This window comes from Malaclemys terrapin, chromosome 6 (assembly GCF_027887155.1).
Source record: "Malaclemys terrapin pileata isolate rMalTer1 chromosome 6, rMalTer1.hap1, whole genome shotgun sequence".
Taxonomy (NCBI): domain Eukaryota; kingdom Metazoa; phylum Chordata; order Testudines; family Emydidae; genus Malaclemys; species Malaclemys terrapin.
In genome coordinates this window covers 23,462,503-23,481,661 of record NC_071510.1, presented here as the reverse complement: position 1 = coordinate 23,481,661, position 19,159 = coordinate 23,462,503, and the positions used below count along the sequence as shown (strand labels likewise).

Genomic DNA, 19,159 nt, shown 5'->3' with positions numbered 1-19,159 from the left:
GGTATATTCCTATTCTACTGGTCAAACGCATACAGTGAAAGGATGGATACAGGCATCTAAGAGCCAGAGGATTAATGCCCAATTTACTTAATGAGGGGAAAATTTACTATCAAGTCAGCACTGGAATTTGACCTCAGAATCAGTATTTTACCTCAGAATCAGAGAGAGAGAGAGCGCGAGCACACAAAATCAATTGCTTGACATAAAATAAAAATCTCTGTATTGCCGGGCGAGAGAAAGAACACTGTAGGAAAAAAAGAAAAAAGGTAATTTGTTACCTGTGAATTTGTATCTTCAATGCTTTCTTTTACTTCCTCCTACCAACAAGTGTAGACAAAAAAAATTAGATAGATATATTTATTAAAATCAGTTATATAGTACCATACATTTACATACTGCCTCAAATGATATAAGATACAAAAAGTTTCCAACCTACTGGCCTGATCCTGTAAGCACTTATGCATGAGTTACTTAACTCGCATGTGCATTTCATTTAATTTCCAGAGTTTTCAGGATCAATTCTTCCATAAAACAAAATTAAAACAATGACAAGGTGAAACATGAGACTGTGGCTCATGAAAGGGAGGCTATGAAGGTAATGGATAAAGACAAGAGGAAGAGAGATTCTTGGAGAAGTGGATTTTCAGATAGTGGAATCCAAGAGAAATTCAGACAAACACAAAAATCCCAACAGGAAAAGTTTAACTGCCAGCAAAAAGGTTGCTTCCACCCACTGAAGACTGGAAACATGTGAGTAGTGACACTGTAAATCCTTAACATAAGGAGCAACCACCCCACCATTCTGACTTCTCATCTCCAGCTCCTAATAGTAACAATAGGAGAAATTAAGCTCATTTATCAAAGCTGTTGTAGAAGGTGGCGGAAGGGAAAAAAATATTTTTTTTATATATATACACATATATACACACACACACAAACTTTTACATATAACCTGCATTACAGTGCAGATAACTGAATTTAAAAAGCTACATACAACTACGCTAAACAACATGCACATGTGGCCTGATGTGTGTTCGTGCCCACCATTGCAATATATACATAATGGTGGATATTTGCTATTTATAAGCCCCCACTGGCAGCCAAGTATCACTGGAAAGAGGTCATACAGGATATTTGATCTCTGTGTATCCATTTGATTTTCAAGCCTTCACCTTCAGACAATTAAAAAAAGTACAGTTGTCTCATTAACAAGAATACAGATCCACTCTACTCTATTTCCCCAAGCCCACAGGAAAATTAATATTCCCTCCTTACTCATCATTCTATACTTTCTCTAACAGTCTGAAATCTATTGTAAATGCATATGCTACCTAAGAGTACCTCCATCTGCATACAGAGAGATCCTATGAACAGCTCTGGGAATTAAGATGGTGTGGCTTCATGCCATGCAAATTATGAGACATCATAATAACTAGAGCTGCCAAGTTAAATAATAATAGAATATCATTTATTTAAATATTTTAGATGTTTTCTACATTTTAAAATATATTGTAGTCTGTGTTGTAATTGAAATCAAAGTGTACAGTGCTCACTTTATATTTATTTGTGATTATTTGGGAGGGGAGGAGAGGGGATAGCTCAGTGGTTTGAGCATTGGCCTGCTAAACCCAGGGTTGTGAGTTCAATCCCTGAGGGGGCCACTTCGGGATCTGGGGCAAAATCAGTACTTGGTCCTGCTAGTGAAGGCAGGGGGCTGGACTCGATGACCTTTCAAGGTCCCTTCCAGTTCTAGGAGATGGGATATCTCCATTAATTTCTTTCTTCTTTCAATTACAAAGTATTTGCATTGTAAAAAAACAAAAATAGTATTTTTCAATTCACCTAACACAAGTACTGTAGTGCAATCTCTATCATAAAAGTTGCAATTACAAATGTAGAATTATGTACAAAAAACTGCATTCAAAAATAAAACATTGTAAAATTTTTAGACCCTGCAAATCCACTCAGTCCTACTTCTTGTTCAGCCATTCGCTCAGACAAACAAGTTTGTTTACATTTGCAGAAGATAATGCTACTCGCTTCTAGCTTAAAATATCACCTGAAAGTGAGAACTGGTGTTTTCATGGCACTGTTATACCCAGTGTCGCAAGATATTTACATGCCGGATGTGCTAAAGATTCATATGTCCCTTCATGCTTCAACCACCATTCCAGAGGACATGCGTCCATGCTGATGATGGGTTCTGATCGATAACAATCCAAAGCAGTGCAAACCGGCGCATGTTCATTATCATCATATGAGTCGGATGCCACCAGTAGAAGGTTGATTTGCTTTTTTGGTGGTTTGGGTTTTGTAGTTTCGGCTGTGGAGTGCTGCTTTTAAGACTTCTGCTCCATATCTCGTCCCTCTCAGATTTTGAAAGGCACTTCAGATTCTGAAACCTTGGGTCAAGTGCTGTAGCTATCTTTAGAAATCTCACATTGGTATTTTCTTTGCGTGTTGTCAAATCTGCAGTGAAAGTGTTCTTAAAATGAACCACACGTGCCGAGTCATCATCAGAGACTGCTATCACATGAAATATTTGGCAGAATGCAGGTAAAACAGAGCCGGGGACATACCAAAGAGGTCAATCAAAAATTTTAATTAATGCATTATTTTTTTAATGAGCATCATCAGCATGGAAGCATGTGCTCTGGAATGGTGGCTGAAGCATTATGGGGCATACAAATGTTTAGCATATCTGGCTTGTAAATACCTTGCAATGCCAGCTACAAAAGTGCCACGCAAATGCCTGTTCTCACTTTCTGGTGACACTGTACATAAGAAGAGGGCAGCGTTATCTCCTGTAAATGTAAACAAACTTGTTTGTCTTAGCAATTGGATAAACAAGAAGTAGGACTGCGTGGACTTGTAGGCTCTGAAGTTTTACATTGTTTTCTTTTTGAGTGCAGTTATGTAACAAACAAAAAAAATCTACATTTGTAAATTGCATTTTCATGACAAAGAGATTGCACTACAGTACTTGTATAAGATGAATTGAAATATACTATATCTTTTGTTTATCATTTTTACAGTGCAAATATTTTGATTTTAATTTCAACACAGAATACAATATATATGAAAATGTAGAAAAACATCCAAAATATTTAATAAATTTCAATTGGTATTCTATTGTTTAACAGTGCAATTAAAACTGCGATTAATCGCAATTACTTTTTTTAAGTTAATCGCATGAGTTAACTGCGATTAATCGACAGCCCTAATAATAACTAGTAACTTCAGTGTAGCATATAGGGTATGTCTACACTGCAATGAAACACCCGCAGCTGGCCCATGTCAGCTGACTCAGGCTTGTGGGGCTCTGGCTATGTGGCTCTAAATTGCATAGCTGTTTAGCCTCACAAGAGGGGAGGGTCCCAGAGTCTGGGCTCCAGCCCTGAATGACTACTCTGCAATTTTATAGCCATACAGCCAGAGTTCAATGAGCTGCGGTCAACTGACATGGGCCAGCCGCAGGTGTTTTACTGCAGTGTAGCCAGACCCATAAATTCATTACATCTTGTCCCAGATTGCTGTATAGCATTCCTGTATACTGTTAAACAGTTTTTCTTTATCGCATACAAAAAAAGCACAAATGACTTCACAAGTTATTTTACAGCTATACATTTTTAAAATCACTGCAATCTTTCCCCCCTCTATATGGAAAAAGACTTTTCTGCTACTATAAAGTATAGCATCTAAGTATACTTAGCAAGTAGAGCATCTATTTCAGCTAAAAGCAGCGAAGAGTCCTGTGGCACCTTATAGACTAACAAACGTATAGGAGCATGGGAAGAAGTGGGTATTCACCCACGAAAGCTCATGCTCCTATACGTCTGTTAGTCTAGAAGGTGCCACAGGACTCTTTGCTGCTTTTACAGATCCAGACTAACACGGCTACCCCTTTGATATTTCAGCTAAATTATATACAGTATTCCACATAAACAACTGTGTTAATAAGATGTTACAGTTGTACAGGTAAGCACTCATAAGACAGGTAATGGAAACATAACTCCATCTCCTTGACTGTGTGCATAATCCTACAGTTTTCATTTACATAATCTCATTTTATTTCACAAATAACTCAATATATTGGCCCAATCCCACAAGCCCTTACACATGAATAAATTTACCAGCATGGATAGTCCGATTGACATCAGTGTGCCTACTCAAATGACTAAAGTTATTCCTGTGTGTAAATGCTTACAAAATCAGGCCTAATATCAATAATTTTCTCCTACAGCCTTAAATATTCATATGTTCCATCTTATTATAATTCCATTTTTCTGTGCTCATTAAGTAAATAAATTTTGTCAGAATGGTCCAATATGGATCAACTGACTTGCTCAAATTCTGAGAGATGATGAGCATCTGCTGCTGACTTCAATGGGAGTTACAAGTTTTCAGAACTTCTCAGGCTTTAACCTTAGATTTTTTTTAAATGTTTCATTTCTTAATACATTTATTGCAATCGTTTTCTTAGCACTCCTTTCAAACTCAGTAACTGGGGTTGGCAGGGGCTAAGCGTCACATCTGAACTCTACTCTACTCTGTTGCCAGAAGCTGGGAATGGGTAACAGGGGATGGATCACTTGATGATTACCTGTTCTCTTCATTCCCACTGGGGCACTGACATTGGCCACGATCAGAAGACAGGATATTGGGCTAGATGGACCTTTGTCTTGACCCAATAGGGACATTCTTATGTTGGGTTTAATCATTGTCTTTTGTAACTAACACGGTCTAGCAAATTTAGTCCTCCAGCTAATTAGTGTCTGAAATGTTTCAAGCCTGGGCCTAATTCGCCAAATCTCAGAGAAAAAAAAAAACTGTACCATACCTGTCAGCCAGCCAGTCAATACATTTTTCTAAGATATACATACTTTTATTTCATGAGCCTCTTCAAATATAAAATCATATACACAGCATTCAAACATTAAACACTTTAATTAATTACATCTTAGTAACAAGCCATAATAAAGAAAGGAAACAGCTTGAAGTAAACAGAGTTGCACAATACATAATTTAACTAGTTAATAAATTTGCCAACTGGCATCTTATTTAAAGGGACTATGAGACTCAAAATCCCCCCGTTATAACATAGGACAGAAAACTAATACTAGGGGTCTGATCCTACTTTTATTAAAGTCTGTGGAAGCAGGATCAGGCCCCAAACACATCAGTGAACTGCATTTCACTGAATCTGATTTGTACCAGACACCCACCCTATAGCCATAATTGACAGCAAAGTTTCGGCCAAGCAATAGGATGCATACATCAGAATTTTTTGCTCAACAAATTTTGTTGGTGTGCTGATGGTACGAGATCCTCCTTTCAAAGACCTGCTGTATCCCAATTGCCTCTTTCTACCGCCCAGTTTCCTATTCAATGACAAGTATTCACTCCTCAAAGAGGCATGTAGTTTGTCCTGATAGAAGCAAACTCTCAACCTACCCTTTTTCCCCTCTTCCACAGAAAAGCAGCCCCAAGAGACTTCTCCTATTTATTTACTGTTATTAGGTAAGGTATAGGCATAGCATTTATGAGGGAGATGTTTAGGTACATTATTATGCATTTCGTCTGAAGCTTAAGGGGGACAGATTAAAAGTAGCACGCAGTACATGGTAAAATCATTAAATTTCGTATACTAGCTTTTTATGTTTTAATTTAATTTATGATTTGTGAATTACTTAACAGCTTTACAAACAGGGTAGAATGACTTCTTAGTTTCAGGCTTTGCCAGCATAGTTAACGTGTCAAAATCTCCCTAGTATAGATGCACTTATACCACTATGACACTGCCTATACCAGTATAGCTTACTCTAGTTTGGCAAAGCAAAATAAGCTATCCTGGTAAAAAGCACCTTGTACCGGTAAAACTATATCTACTCTAAGGCTTCTACTGGCATAACTATGTTAGTAAAGCAAAAAAAAACAAACAAACAAAAGTTAACACCCGTTACTGACATAGGTATGCCAGTAAAACTTCAGTGTAGAGCAGGCCAATTTAATAGAAACAAAATCTCTATGTAAAATCTGAAAGTCTACTAACAATTAAGAAAACAAAGTACAATACATCCACTTTAGCAATTTAAGACTACAAAATGGAAAGACAGTAAAGAACTAGCATATGTAAATAAAATCTCTTTTTGTAACTCATGATTTAAACAAACTTCTTTAAATTATTATTTTTATCCATCACAAATATTAAACTGCAATGGAATCTTTGTTGCCCCATCTACAGCAAGAAAGGGTTGCTGTATGACAAAGATCAGAATGTCACCTACTTTTACAGGTACTCTTAGGCAATGTTAATAAATGGTGAGATGGTACACTCAAATCTAAGTATCGAAATGATTTCCATCTCATTCAGACTGAGCCTCAAGCTAACAATTGCTGTGCTTCAACTAACTGCAAAGTTTGTCTGCCAACTTTGATGCCCCAATAACAAGTCTGCCCATACTTTGAGCCTTACAAATCACATATGAGAGCCCCAAGTATAATGTGATTATGTAAGTACGTAAATTTGCTCCATAACTGCTGATTATTTTTGAGTTACTTAATAACTGTATTTCAGAATCTAAACTTAAAAGGTTTTTAGCTCTTGTAGCTGCAAAGGAAATCTTCAAAACTTCAGCCAAGAGTAAATCAATACAGCAATGTTTGCCTGAGTCTATGGACAGCCTGAAATGATAGCTCAAGGAAGTATGAACTGCTCCCATTCAGTTCAACATGTTGACTCTGAAGCCTAATGAGGAATAATTTAAAATGTCAATATTAACTACAGCACTTTAAACATTCCTTCACCCAAAGCAAGAAGAAAAAACTTTTAAGGGTGAATACTACCAACTTTTACATACTCTAAGATGTAAATATGATCTTTCACCTGTTTTGCTGGCAGTGGGAATTTTTCTGTGTGTGTTTTTAAAAAGTCACCCCTGTTTGCACGCAGAAGTAACTTGGTGTGTACAGGACTGACTGAGGGTTTTTTTAACTGATTTGCTTCATGTTGATACATATATTAAATTACCAAATTAAACAGGTGATGAAATCTGCCTATACTAAACTCAAGGGAAACGGACAAAGAAAAAAGAGGGAAGGGAAAAACAGTAATAACTGAATTTCTTGGCAAAAATCAGGGTCTATCTGTTAAATGATTGTAATTACCTATATCTTAGAATATAAGATTACCATATTGTGCACTTAAATCACACACATACACGCATCAATCATGCAAATCGGAGCAAGAGAAGAATCTACCATTCCATTTCTTTTTTTACATCATAACAAAAAGAAAGGGCCTCTATAGTCAGAGTTACCTGAATCTCATATATCCAAATTACTGTGAGCCAGCTGTGATTTCTCTCTAACAAAAGGAGCCAGGAGGATCACCTTTTGTTATGCACACTCCTTCGCCACACACTCCAAGCTGTCAAGCTATTAAATAGCATCGACTGGTGCAACCGTTTTGTTTTGCTAATCGCAGCTTTTCCCTTCCTCCCATGGTAACTTGTTTTGCATTTTGGAAACCAAAACAGGATAATATGACTTCAAAAGTTTAATATAGTAAAACTCGAATTTGGAAATAGATTTTGACGGTCATTTAAAACAAACTGCACATAATGCACCAATGTCACCTAACATGGATGTGGTATACCTAGACTTTAGTAAGGCATTTGATACGGTCTCGCATGATATTCTTATCGATAAACTAGGCAAATACAATTTAGATGGGGCTACTATAAGGTGGGTGCATAACTGGCTGGATAACCGTACTCAGAGAGTTGTTATTAATGGTTCCCAATCCTGCTGGAAAGGCATAACGAGTGGGGTACCGCAGGGGTCTGTTTTGGGACCGGCGCTGTTCAATATCTTCAACAACGACCTAGATATTGGCATAGAAAGTACGCTTATTAGGTTTGCGGATGATACCAAACTGGGAGGGATTGCAAATGCTTTGGAGGACAGGGTCATAATTCAAAATGATCTGGACAAATTGGAGAAATGGTCTGAAGTAAACAGGATGAAATTTAATAAAGACAAATGCAAAGTGCTCCACTTAGGAAGGAACAATCAGTTTCACAACTACAGAATGGGAAGAGACTGTCTAGGAGGGAGTACGGCAGAAAGGGATCTAGGGGTTATAGTGGACCACAAGCTAAATATGAGTCAACAGTGTGATGCTGTTGCAAAAAAAAAAGCAAACATGATTCTGGGATGCATTAATGGGTGTGTTGTGAGCAAGACACGAGAAGTCATTCGTCCGCTCTACTCTGCACTGGATAGGCCTCAACTGGAGTATTGTGTCCAGTTCTGGGCACCATATTTCAAGAAAGATGTGGAGAAATTGGAGAGGGAACAGAGAAGAGCAACAAGAATGATTAAAGATCTAGAGAACATGACCTATGCAGGAAGGCTGAAAGAATTGGGTTTGTTTAGTTTGGAAAAAAGAGAAGACTGAGAGGGGACATGATAGCAGTTTTCAGGTATCTAAAAGGGTGTCATAAGGAAGAGGGAGAAAACTTGCTCATCTTAGCCTCTAAGGATAAAACAAGAAGCAATGGGCTTAAACAGCAGCAAGGGAGGTTTAGGTTGGACCTTAGGAAAAAGTTCCTAACTCTCAGGGTGGTTAAACACTGGAATAAACTGCCTAGGGAGGTTGTAGAATCTCTGTCTCTGGAGATATTTAAGAGTAGGTTAGATAAAGGTCTATCCGGGACGGTCTAGACAGTATTTGGTCCTGCCATGAGGGCAGGGGACTTGACTCGATGACCTCTCAAAGTCCCTTCCAGCCCTAGAATCTATGAATCTACACTACAAATAACTTTGGTATAATTTAGGTTGCTCAGGATTGTGGATTATTCACACCCCTGAGTGAATTATACCAATACTAAGTAAATTATACCAATCTAAGCACCGGTGTGGACAGCACTGTGTGGGTGAGAGCTTCTCCCACAGATATGGGTACCACCTCTTGTGGAGAATTAAGTCAACAGGAGAGCTCTCTCCTATCGGCTTAGAGCATCTTCACCAGAAGCATTGGCCCAGCTGCGCCGCTGTGGAGTAGACATAGCCCAAGAAAGTATTAATTCGGGGTGGAGAGGGATAGGAAGGAGAGAAGTGGGACTGGAACTGGCAGACAGAAATAGGAAGTTCTTCCATGCACAGAGGGAAGCATATAAAGCCACAGATTTGTGAACAGAGTTGGTCCAAAAGATTTTAATTTAAAATGTTGATCATGGTTTGACACCCATCAGAAATGTAATAATGGTGGTCAGTTAAAGTTTGCACATTCCTAAAAATGTTAAAATATAGAATTATTTTATCCTTACTCTGATATACAAAGGTTCAATCAGGAATTTTAATATAAAATCTGAATGTATGGGGTTTTAATGGTTGACCTACATGGCTATATAGAAATACAGATCTAAAATTGCTTTAAAAATTGAATTTTAAACAATCTGAGCATTTCTCAATTTCTGTTTGTAAAAATTTGAATTGGCAGGAAACTTTTATTTTCAGGTTTGATTTCCTTAATTGGAGAAATAATATTTATATAAAAAAAAAATTACAAATGACCCATGAAAGTTAATTGATTTCAACATGGGCAGAATTAAACCCACAGACGTTATTCCTCTACACCTTTTACTAATGGTATGAAAAGACAATTTAAAACAGTTGATTTTGGAAATGGGCAAGAAAAGAAAAAAAAATTTAAAGTAATCATTTTTATTTTTTCTTCCTACCCCTAATTTTAAGAGGGATTTTTTTGTTCATGCAGACTTACACGTGGAACTCATTAACTTTAACATGAGAGCCCTGCAACATCATCATAAATACTGCTGAAAACTTGAGCTCAGAACAAACAAACCCACCCCTGAAATTTCAGGGAAGGTTCATTGCCAGAGCTACCAGTCTCATAACGCTGGTAGCACAAACAGCATGCTGAAGTAGGTCTAAATTGTACTCTGGGATATAATATACAAACAGTAAAAAAAAAAAAAAAAAAAAAAAGTCAATAGTATGTTATTTAAAAATTAGGGCTGTCAATTAATCACAGTTAACTCAAGCATTTAACTCAAAACAAATTAACTTGAATAAAAAACTTAATTACGATTAACTGCAGTTTTAGTCACACTATTAAAAACAGCAATAGACTTTACCAAATTAAATTATAAATATTTTTGATTTTTTTCTGCATTTTCAAATATATTGATTTCAATTACAACCCAGAATACAAAGTATACAGTGTTCACTTTACATTATTATTTTTTAAGTATATATATTTGCACTGTAAAAAAGATAAAGAAATAGTATTTTTCAATTCACCTCATACAAGTACTGTAGTGCAGCGGTTCTCAACCAGGGGTCCGTGGCTCCCTGGGAGTCAACAAGCCCTTTCAGGGGGGCCGTGGAGCCCCAGGGCTGAAACCCAGTGCCCCAAGCCCCAGCACTGAAGCCGGGAGCAGCATGGGGCTGAAGCCATCGCTGCCCCCACCCCACCCCCAAGCCAGGAGCAGCAGGGGGCTGAAGCCAGGAGCCCCAGACCCACCCACCCACCCACTGAAGCTGAAAGCCGCACTGGGAGTCTCCCTCTGACCTGTACTCAGCTCCTACCCACCCTCCTCCCTGCACTCTGAGCTACCCCCCACCTGCACACAGCCCCTACCTCCCCCCGCGCCTGCACACAGCCCCTAGCTACCCCCTCCCTGCACACAGCCCCTAGCTACCCCCCTGCCTGCACACAGCCCCTAGGTAACCCCTTCCCTGTACCCTGAGCAGTTTTCAAACTTCTTAACTGAGTCCCTGCTTTGAATTATATTTTTGGCTGTGTGTCCTCCCACAACCCAGAGAACTGGGTGGCCTCCTGAGTGAGTCGGGGGTGCAGGTGACACTCCCTCCCTGGACCCTGCTGGGCGGAGCTGGCTCGAGCCCCGCCAGCCCTTGCCGCCCCCCCCCCCCCCCCCCCCAGGAAAGGAAGTAAAACTATGCCTATGCCCAAGGCTTGTCCCCCACACTGGGCCCTGGTGTTTTTATAGCAAGAAAAAGGTTGAGATCCCCTGCTGTACTGCAAAGTTTTTTTATCATCAAAGTGCAACTTACAAATGTCGAATTTTTTTTTTAAGTAACTGCACTCAAACACAAAACAATGTAAAACTGTAGAGCCTACATGTCCACTCAGTCCTACTTCTTGTTCAGCCAATCACTCAAACAAGTTTGTTTACATTTACGGGAGATAATGCTGCCCTCTTCTTATTTACAATGTCACCTGAAAGTGAGAACAGACATTCACATGGCACGGTTGTAGCTATGTTGCAAGGTATTTACATGCCAGATATGCTAAACATTTGTATACCCCTTCATGCTTGGGCTTGTAGATTGCACTTTTGAACAGTGCAAATATTTGTAATCAAAATAATATAAAGTGAGCACTCTCAACTTTATGTCTGTGTTGCAACTGAAATAAACATATTTGAAAATGTAAAAAAAATTACAAAAATATTCATAATAAATTTAAATTGGTATTCTATTACTGTTTAACAGTGCGATTAAAACTGCAATTGTGATTAATTTTTTAATCTCACGGTTAATTGCAATTATTTTTAATCGTTTGACAGCCCTATTAAAAATATGATTATATTATATTTATTAGACATTAACACGACAGTCTTTCTGGCAATCCTCCTGTATGTTTTATTCTTACAAATGAAATACCACTAAATGATAGATCCGATATATCAAGCTGGTTGAGAACAACAGTATCTTTCAGTCACATTAGTCTTCTAACTCTAAGTGGTACATGGGAAGCTGGCAGGTCACAAGGTGCTATCTTCCTTTCCTTGTTTCCGGCTGCTAACCTGCATCAAAAGACAGACAAAATACTTCCCTACTGCTAACTTTTCTGTGTAAGAAATAGCTGTATCTATCATATGGATGTTACACGACCATAAATGGGTGTGGAGATGGCCATAAGAAACTTGCTATGAAGATGTGGCTAACAGTATGTGAAAGAACATGGGTGTTCAAACTATATTGCCATCAACAGCACATTTTTCAGAAATGTTGTTTCCTTGTTGTGACCAGACTGTACATCTCTGATACACTTTTTACTTTTGGCACTTGATCTTTTTTGACAAGGTCAACATTATGTAAACTTTTTCCCCCCCTACAGTATTTCCAAATTGGGCCTTATTTATTTATTTACTGGACAATCTGGAGTTATTGTGAGTTTCCCACACCTTCAAAAAAATCTAGTATATCAGCTGATTGATCTAATAAAGTAATAGGGTAAAAATAAAACTGAAAGCTTTCCTGCAGAATTAATATAAAAAATAACTGTGTTCCTCCTTAATAACAAGTCTTTCCTCTCCACAAAGTGACTTTTCTCCATTACTACTAATTAAAAGGAGCACAACTTTATAATATATTTCTCCCACAAGGCATGATAAATTCCAACATGTTGGGGTGTAGGATTTTCTAAGGTCCTAATATACTTTCTTTACAGCCAGATATTACAGTAACCAAGAGAAAAAAATTTCCACAAACAGATGCTGTAACGCAAATCTACCATCAAACTCAAATAGATTAGGCATAAGAAAATCCATGGGAATCTGTGGGAGGTGGGGAAAAAAAGGGAACGGCCTTATCTCCACCCAAGGCCCCTGTGGTTGGTTCTACAGAAGATCCTGTGAACCCTGTCATAGTTACAGTGCTAGGTAAACCTCTGACCCTTCTCATGGTCTCTCTGAATACACCCCCTGAGGTACCAGGCTTTCTGGAATAGAATCATACAATCCTCCCACTCTTAAGAGTTGTAAGCTACAGTACCCACTGTGCTTACCCAGCAGATCCAACTGGGTTCAGCATCTGCAGTACTTCCCTTCAGGACCTGTTACACTGCTCTACAGCCAAAATGCTTCTGAAATAAATATAGTCAAACTTTACTAATTCTAGGCCACTGAGAACGAAAATGATGCTTAAAATTGTGGATTGGCTCTAGTTTTCAAGATATGCTATTGGGTCAGTATATACGACCCTTGACTTGGGAATGGCGGGGGATAAGTGAGTTATAAAGGGAAGGGATCTCAATTTAAACCAGAAATGACTACAATATATCTTCGACTGGATCTATGAATAAATCTATGACTGGGTCTGGACAGTACTTGCTTTTTAGGCAAAACAATGAATGATGCAATCTGAAGCTGGTATTGCGTCATATATGAATTGCATGATATTATTCCTAAAAGTCATAGATGATGCAATCATAACGAAGCTTACATCACTCTGCTGTCAAATTGCCCTATATCAGCTCTAGAAATCATAGTGTCATGCTCTCTTATTTGTCAGTGTTTGATTTTGCAAAGGGACACATTTCTGTTTAGCCAAAGTGAGCCTCGTACTTGTGTGAACAGTGCAGATAACTTCTGCTATGTTTGTGGTGAAGTGACTTTTGCATCACAAAAGCGCAGTATAACCACTATGGTTAAGAAAGCCTATCACCTTTATTTTGGCTGCAAAATTGGAGATCAGGACAAGAGGTGGGCCCCACACATATGCTGCAACACTTGTGCAACAAATCTTCGCCAGTGGTTCAACAGGAAAAGAAAATCTATGCCTTTTGCAGTGCCAATGATTTGGAGAGAGCCAACAAATCATACCAGCAATTGTTACTTCTGCATGGTGCCTCCAGTTGGGAAAGGTGTGTCAAAGGAGAAAAAGGGGACTGTGCATTATCCAAACATTCCATCAGCTATATGCCCAGTACCCCACGGAGAAGGACTGCCGGCTCCTGATGCACCAGAATCATTCTCACTTGAGTCAGACGAAGAAGAGGATGAAACTTCTGGTCCTGAACCATCAATGTCACAGGACCCACATTTTTTCCCATCCTCCTCCTCTGAACCACACCTCATAACACAAGGTGAACTGAATGACCTTGTCAGGGATTTGGAACTACCCAAGAGTAAGGCAGAGCTGTTGGGCTCCAGACTACAGCAGTGGAATCTCCTGGCACGTGACGTTAGGGTTTCCATGTTCCGTGACCGTCAAAAGGATCTTGTCCCATTCTTCTTCATGGAAGGTGATCTTGTAGCCTGCAACAACATCGATGGTGTGATGGAGCCCTCAACATCGTTCACGATCCAGATGAGTGAAGACTGTTCATTGATTCATCGAAGACGAGTCTTAAAGCTGTTTTACTGCATAATGGCAATGTTTTGCCATCAATTCCAGTTGGTCATGCAGTCCATATGAAGGAAACCTATGACAACATGAAACAACTTTTGAGGTGCGTAAACTATGACCAACATCAGTGGCAGCTTTGTGGTGATTTGAAGGTTGTTGCTCTCTTGCTTGGTCTGCAGACTGGATACACAAAGTACTGCTGTTTTCTCTGCGAATGGGACAGTCGTGCAAGAGATTCCCACTACATCAAGAAAGACTGGCCACTCCGACAGTCATTGGAGCCTGGGAGGAAAAGTGTTCAGCATCCACCACTTGTTGAATCAAGGAAGATTTTGTTATCACCCTTACACATCAAGCTGCGTCTGATGAAGAACTTTGTCAAGGCCATTAACAAAAACACAAGCAGCTTTCAAGTACCTCTGTGGAAAATTTCCAAGGTTAAGTGAAGCTAAGATAAAGGAAGATGTCTTTGTTGGTCCTCAGATTCGTGAACTTCGAGACGATGCATTTGACCATGCACTGCATGGCAAGGAAAAGACGGCATGGAAAGCCTTCCAGTTAGTGGCAATAAATTTTCTCGGAAACAACAAGGCAGACAACAACAGGTTGTTGGTGGAAAACCTCCTCAAAGCATACAAAAGCCTTGGTTGCAACATGTCACTAAAGATACATTTTTTGCACTCTCATCTAGATTTTTTTCCACCGAAATGCGGAGCAGTGAGCGACGAGCGATTTCACCAGGACATTGCAACAATGGAGAAACGCTATCAAGGCAAATGGAGCCCATCAATGCTTGCAGACTATTGCTGGACAGTGACAAGAGATGCTCCATTTAATGAATACAAGAGACAAGCCAAGAAGCACCGAGTAGACACTGAATAGGACTAAACTATGTACAGAATAGTTTTTTGCCTTTTGTTTCATAGTAAATTTTATTTATATAACCCTTTTGCTGATTTTTAAAGTGTTACATAAACAGGACAGGTGAAATATTATCATGTAAAGCAACCATAAACACATGAAAAGACCTAGGTTTACAATTTATGATTAAAACTCTATCTACACAATATACATAGACATAAAGTGTAAAAACTTAAATATCTTAGAAACAGTAGCCAGTTGTTTTAATTGTCATATTTGAGTTCAGCACATCAAAATACATAATAAATAGCACATTTTATCTCTGAAGCAGACAGCTTCTCAAAAATTGTAGACCCGTGTTATCAATGGTAAGTACAATGACCAGATGGCCTTTCTGAGAGGTGCTATTTAGTAATTGGGAAAAGTGGAGAGGGCTAACACAACAAAATTAAATTGGAGTTTGTAAGCCATGCTGTTTTGGAGATAGGATGAGCCTAAACAAATTTTAAAAATTTTCAAAACTGAATTTCCGGTACATTTTCCAAATACCATAACTTTGAAACTTCTTTGATCATTTTTCTATATAGGAAAAAGTTTCATGCTGCATCTCATCCCAGGGTAGAAGTTTTGTTTTAGGAAGACTATTATCCAGGAAGTTGGGAGAGGGTGAAGGATGACATTCTATAATGTTGATCCATTTCAACACAATGATTTTTTCTCTCTTTTTCCTGAAATTAGTATTTAAGTTAGAGTGATTTTAACTCTTGAGACAGAAGTATGTAAATTCTGTAGCAGTTAATTGCAGCAAAGGCTAGAGCAAATAGTGTGGATAAAAATCGTATTTTATCCACCTTATCTTCTCTGACATTTCTCTACAACTCATTTCTGCAAATCAGACCCTGTTACCGGATACCAAAGCTCAATAGCAAGAAATGCTTCATTGTTTTCTCTGTACAAAATCAGAGCACCCAGAACACTAGAAAGTGTTTATTACAGCAAATATTTTTATCCACACCATGAATGAAAAATGTACCAAATGTTATATTTGATATGGAAATTGTTTTTGGTGTTCCAAAAAAACCCTACCGTTTCCATTACAACCATTGTCAGAAGAGTGCACTGTAATACTGAAGTAAGAGCATTTTTATTTTATTTAGCTATCTGTTGTGGCTCATTCAGGTTAGCAAAAGTTCAGAAGAGTTGATCTTTGCAAAAGAAGTTGAAATAGGAAAAACTTCAGCCTGGAGAACCTACTGCAATAATAGATTGCACGCAAGGTGATTTTTTCTATTTTTGGACGATCAAAACAACTGTTCCTGTGGAACCATTTATACGGCATCAATTTTTTTCCTGTCCAATATGGGAGAAAACTGTCAGACGAAAGAGAAAATGGCAAAACCAGCGGAGACTGCCCTTGATTATGAGAGCTGGATGGACTTTACAGAAGGAAAGTCGTTACAAACATCATAGTATGCCACTTGCATTGAACATATGGAGCTGCTGAATGACACACCAAAAGAATAAGCTAAGTTCTGCACTGGTTTACTGCATTAATCACATAAACTTCTGCAGATCTGGGCTATGTCTTATTTAGGCAATTTTGATTATGTCTCAGAGCCAGTGCAGAATTGCCATGATTGACAGCCTCTGCTGAAGAACTCATTGAAAAGCGGGACTTGGGTGTGTTAGCAAAGCAGAGTTCAGAAAGCACACACAGCACCTACCCCCAAGTTAATGCTAGCAATTCCCTACTCTCATAAGAAACATTCTTCAGTATTCCTTTTATTTTTTACTATGGTTCTTGAGACCTTGGGGGAAGGGGTGGAGTGAGGGCAGGACCTGGGGCAGAGCCAGGGGGAGCACACCCCTCCCCCCCCAGCACATTAGAAAGTAGACACCTCTGATGGGAGGCTCTGGGGTAGAATTGCAGTAATCTTCTTTACCAATCCCCTTTGCAGCCCCCAGGAGGAGGGAGAAGAAGCAGAAAACACCTTCTCCCTTCTAGCAGATAGAGTTAGAGGGGGTAGAGTGAAAAACCTATCAGAATCACGTAGCCAGACATTAGTTGTGACGGGATGCAGAAGCAACACCTAGTTCTCAGTAAGGAAAACTCAGTTCTCTGGCTTTCCTCTCTTCTCCCCTCCTACATCTGACTTGATAAGGAACTATAAGAATGACTGCTTGTGAGCCACGTACAAAAGAATGCCTATAAGAAGACAAGATTCTAGATCCAGTGATGAGTGAACCCCAAATTGGAGAATTTTAGTTGTCTGTCTTGAATTTATGCTGAAAAAGTTCTGCTCTTGCTGATTACTGCTGTCTTATTTCTGCTAAGTCACTTCCGTGATAGTTCTCCCAGAGACTGGCCTTTTCACCAGGGCACTGCCCTGAGCATCGTCGATGGAAAGACACTCCATACACACGTACACTTTGTCTTTTGTATCCACCTGTAGTTAGTAGGTACCGGATACATTTTTTAAGCGCTGGCAAACACTCTACTCCCCACACATCATTAAGGAAAAATTTGACTACTCGCCAATTGTGAATGGATTTTTTCAAATCCTATTGAAAGGGAAAAACAAAATAAGTATTAATTCCTCACCAAAAAAATATATTAAAAAGCATTCTTAAGGTTGCAGAGTGAAGCATTCAAAAGTTCGGAAAGGCCAGAATCCAGGTAGCACACGCAACCTTAATTCTGCCTGTTTGTAAGTATGCATCAGGATACAGTCTTCTCTTATATGACTATGTGATGTTTTTTCCTCTGCTCAGACACTTACTTCAGTCACCACATAGGATGGGCAATGTTCAGCGAGGCAGCTGCTCAGTATTTCTTTTTATCCTCTTCATTCAAAAGGTGACTCATCTTATTTACTGCACACCATCTAAACCTTTTACTGAATAAGGAATTTTTCAAGAATGTCTTCATGAGCTTTTCTATAAAACGCTCACCACTACATTGTACATACGAGTGCCTCACAAACAGTTATGAATTTATCTTCACAATACTTCTTTAGAGAATTAATACCATATTTTACAGGTGAGGGGCCCAGGCACAGGGAGATTAAGGCCAAAACTTGTAAGTGACCACCTATTTGGGATAGCTCACTGAGACAACCCTGTACACCCATGTACCCCACTTTTATATGGTTATGATATATTGTGTACTAAATATGCCTTGTGAGGCATCATTTGAAAACTTAAATTTGCTGAATATTATTATCCTGATGAAATGTGTGTAACATCACTGCATGTAAAATTGTGAGATCTTGTTATAAGTTTGTTACTGAAATATGTTGTAATTCTAGGTAATGCCCTCAAATTATTTTCTCAAAGACCAAGGGATAGTGGCACACCAGCTAAGTGCTAAACGGTCACTACCTGCTTAATCGGAGATTCACCAGCAAGGGAGTTGTCAACAAGAAATTTACAATTCACCTGAAGGACAGTTGACAGTTCACATACACCATGGAACTGCCTGATCCCATGACCCAGCAAAGACTTTTCCAGTACAAAGGATCAGAGTATAAAAAGAAGAGGCAGGGACCTCCTCATCACCTCTTCTCCTCCCTCTCTACATAGCAACAAGATTGCTTGTAAGACACCATTGAACTGGGGAGAGTGGTCCTGGCTTGGCGTTTTTTCCCAGCAGTACAGACTGTTGCAAGCTTTTGGGTGAGAGAAACCTTTTTGTTTTTAAACATATTAGTCTTGGTAAAGTTTAGCAATTAGCTTGCGTGTTTATCTTGTTATTTCTTTTGTAACCAACACTGACTTTTATTCCTTATCACTTAAAATCTACCTATCGTTCTCTAGTGAATAAACTTGTTTTTACTGTTTTATCTAAACCAGTATGTTTGTTTGAAGTGTTTGGAAAATCTCTACTCAGGCCAACAGGGCTGGTGCATATTTGTTGGAATGAGAGACTAACTCATGATCTGGTACGGTCCAGTGGGCTATTGAACAATACAAGATGCACATTTCTGGAGGCAAGGCTGGGACTGACGGATAGGCGGCTATCACCCTGTATCTATTCATGGATGGCTGGGCATAGCATTCATATATTCATCTGGGAGTGACTTTGCATGTTGGTGGCTGTGAGTGAGCAGAGCCT

General features: G+C 38.9%; 1 protein-coding gene across 2 annotated transcripts in view; it reads right to left on the bottom strand.

Annotated features, from left to right (window-relative positions):
* Nucleotides 1-19,159, bottom strand: part of KDM4C (lysine demethylase 4C) — a 428,281-nt gene that overhangs the window by 400,253 nt on the left and 8,869 nt on the right. For both annotated transcript variants that reach the window (XM_054032415.1, XM_054032416.1), the window contains exon 2: nt 279-317. The gene's annotated coding sequence lies outside the window, so the exon portion shown is untranslated. The remainder of the gene's footprint in view (nt 1-278; nt 318-19,159) is intronic.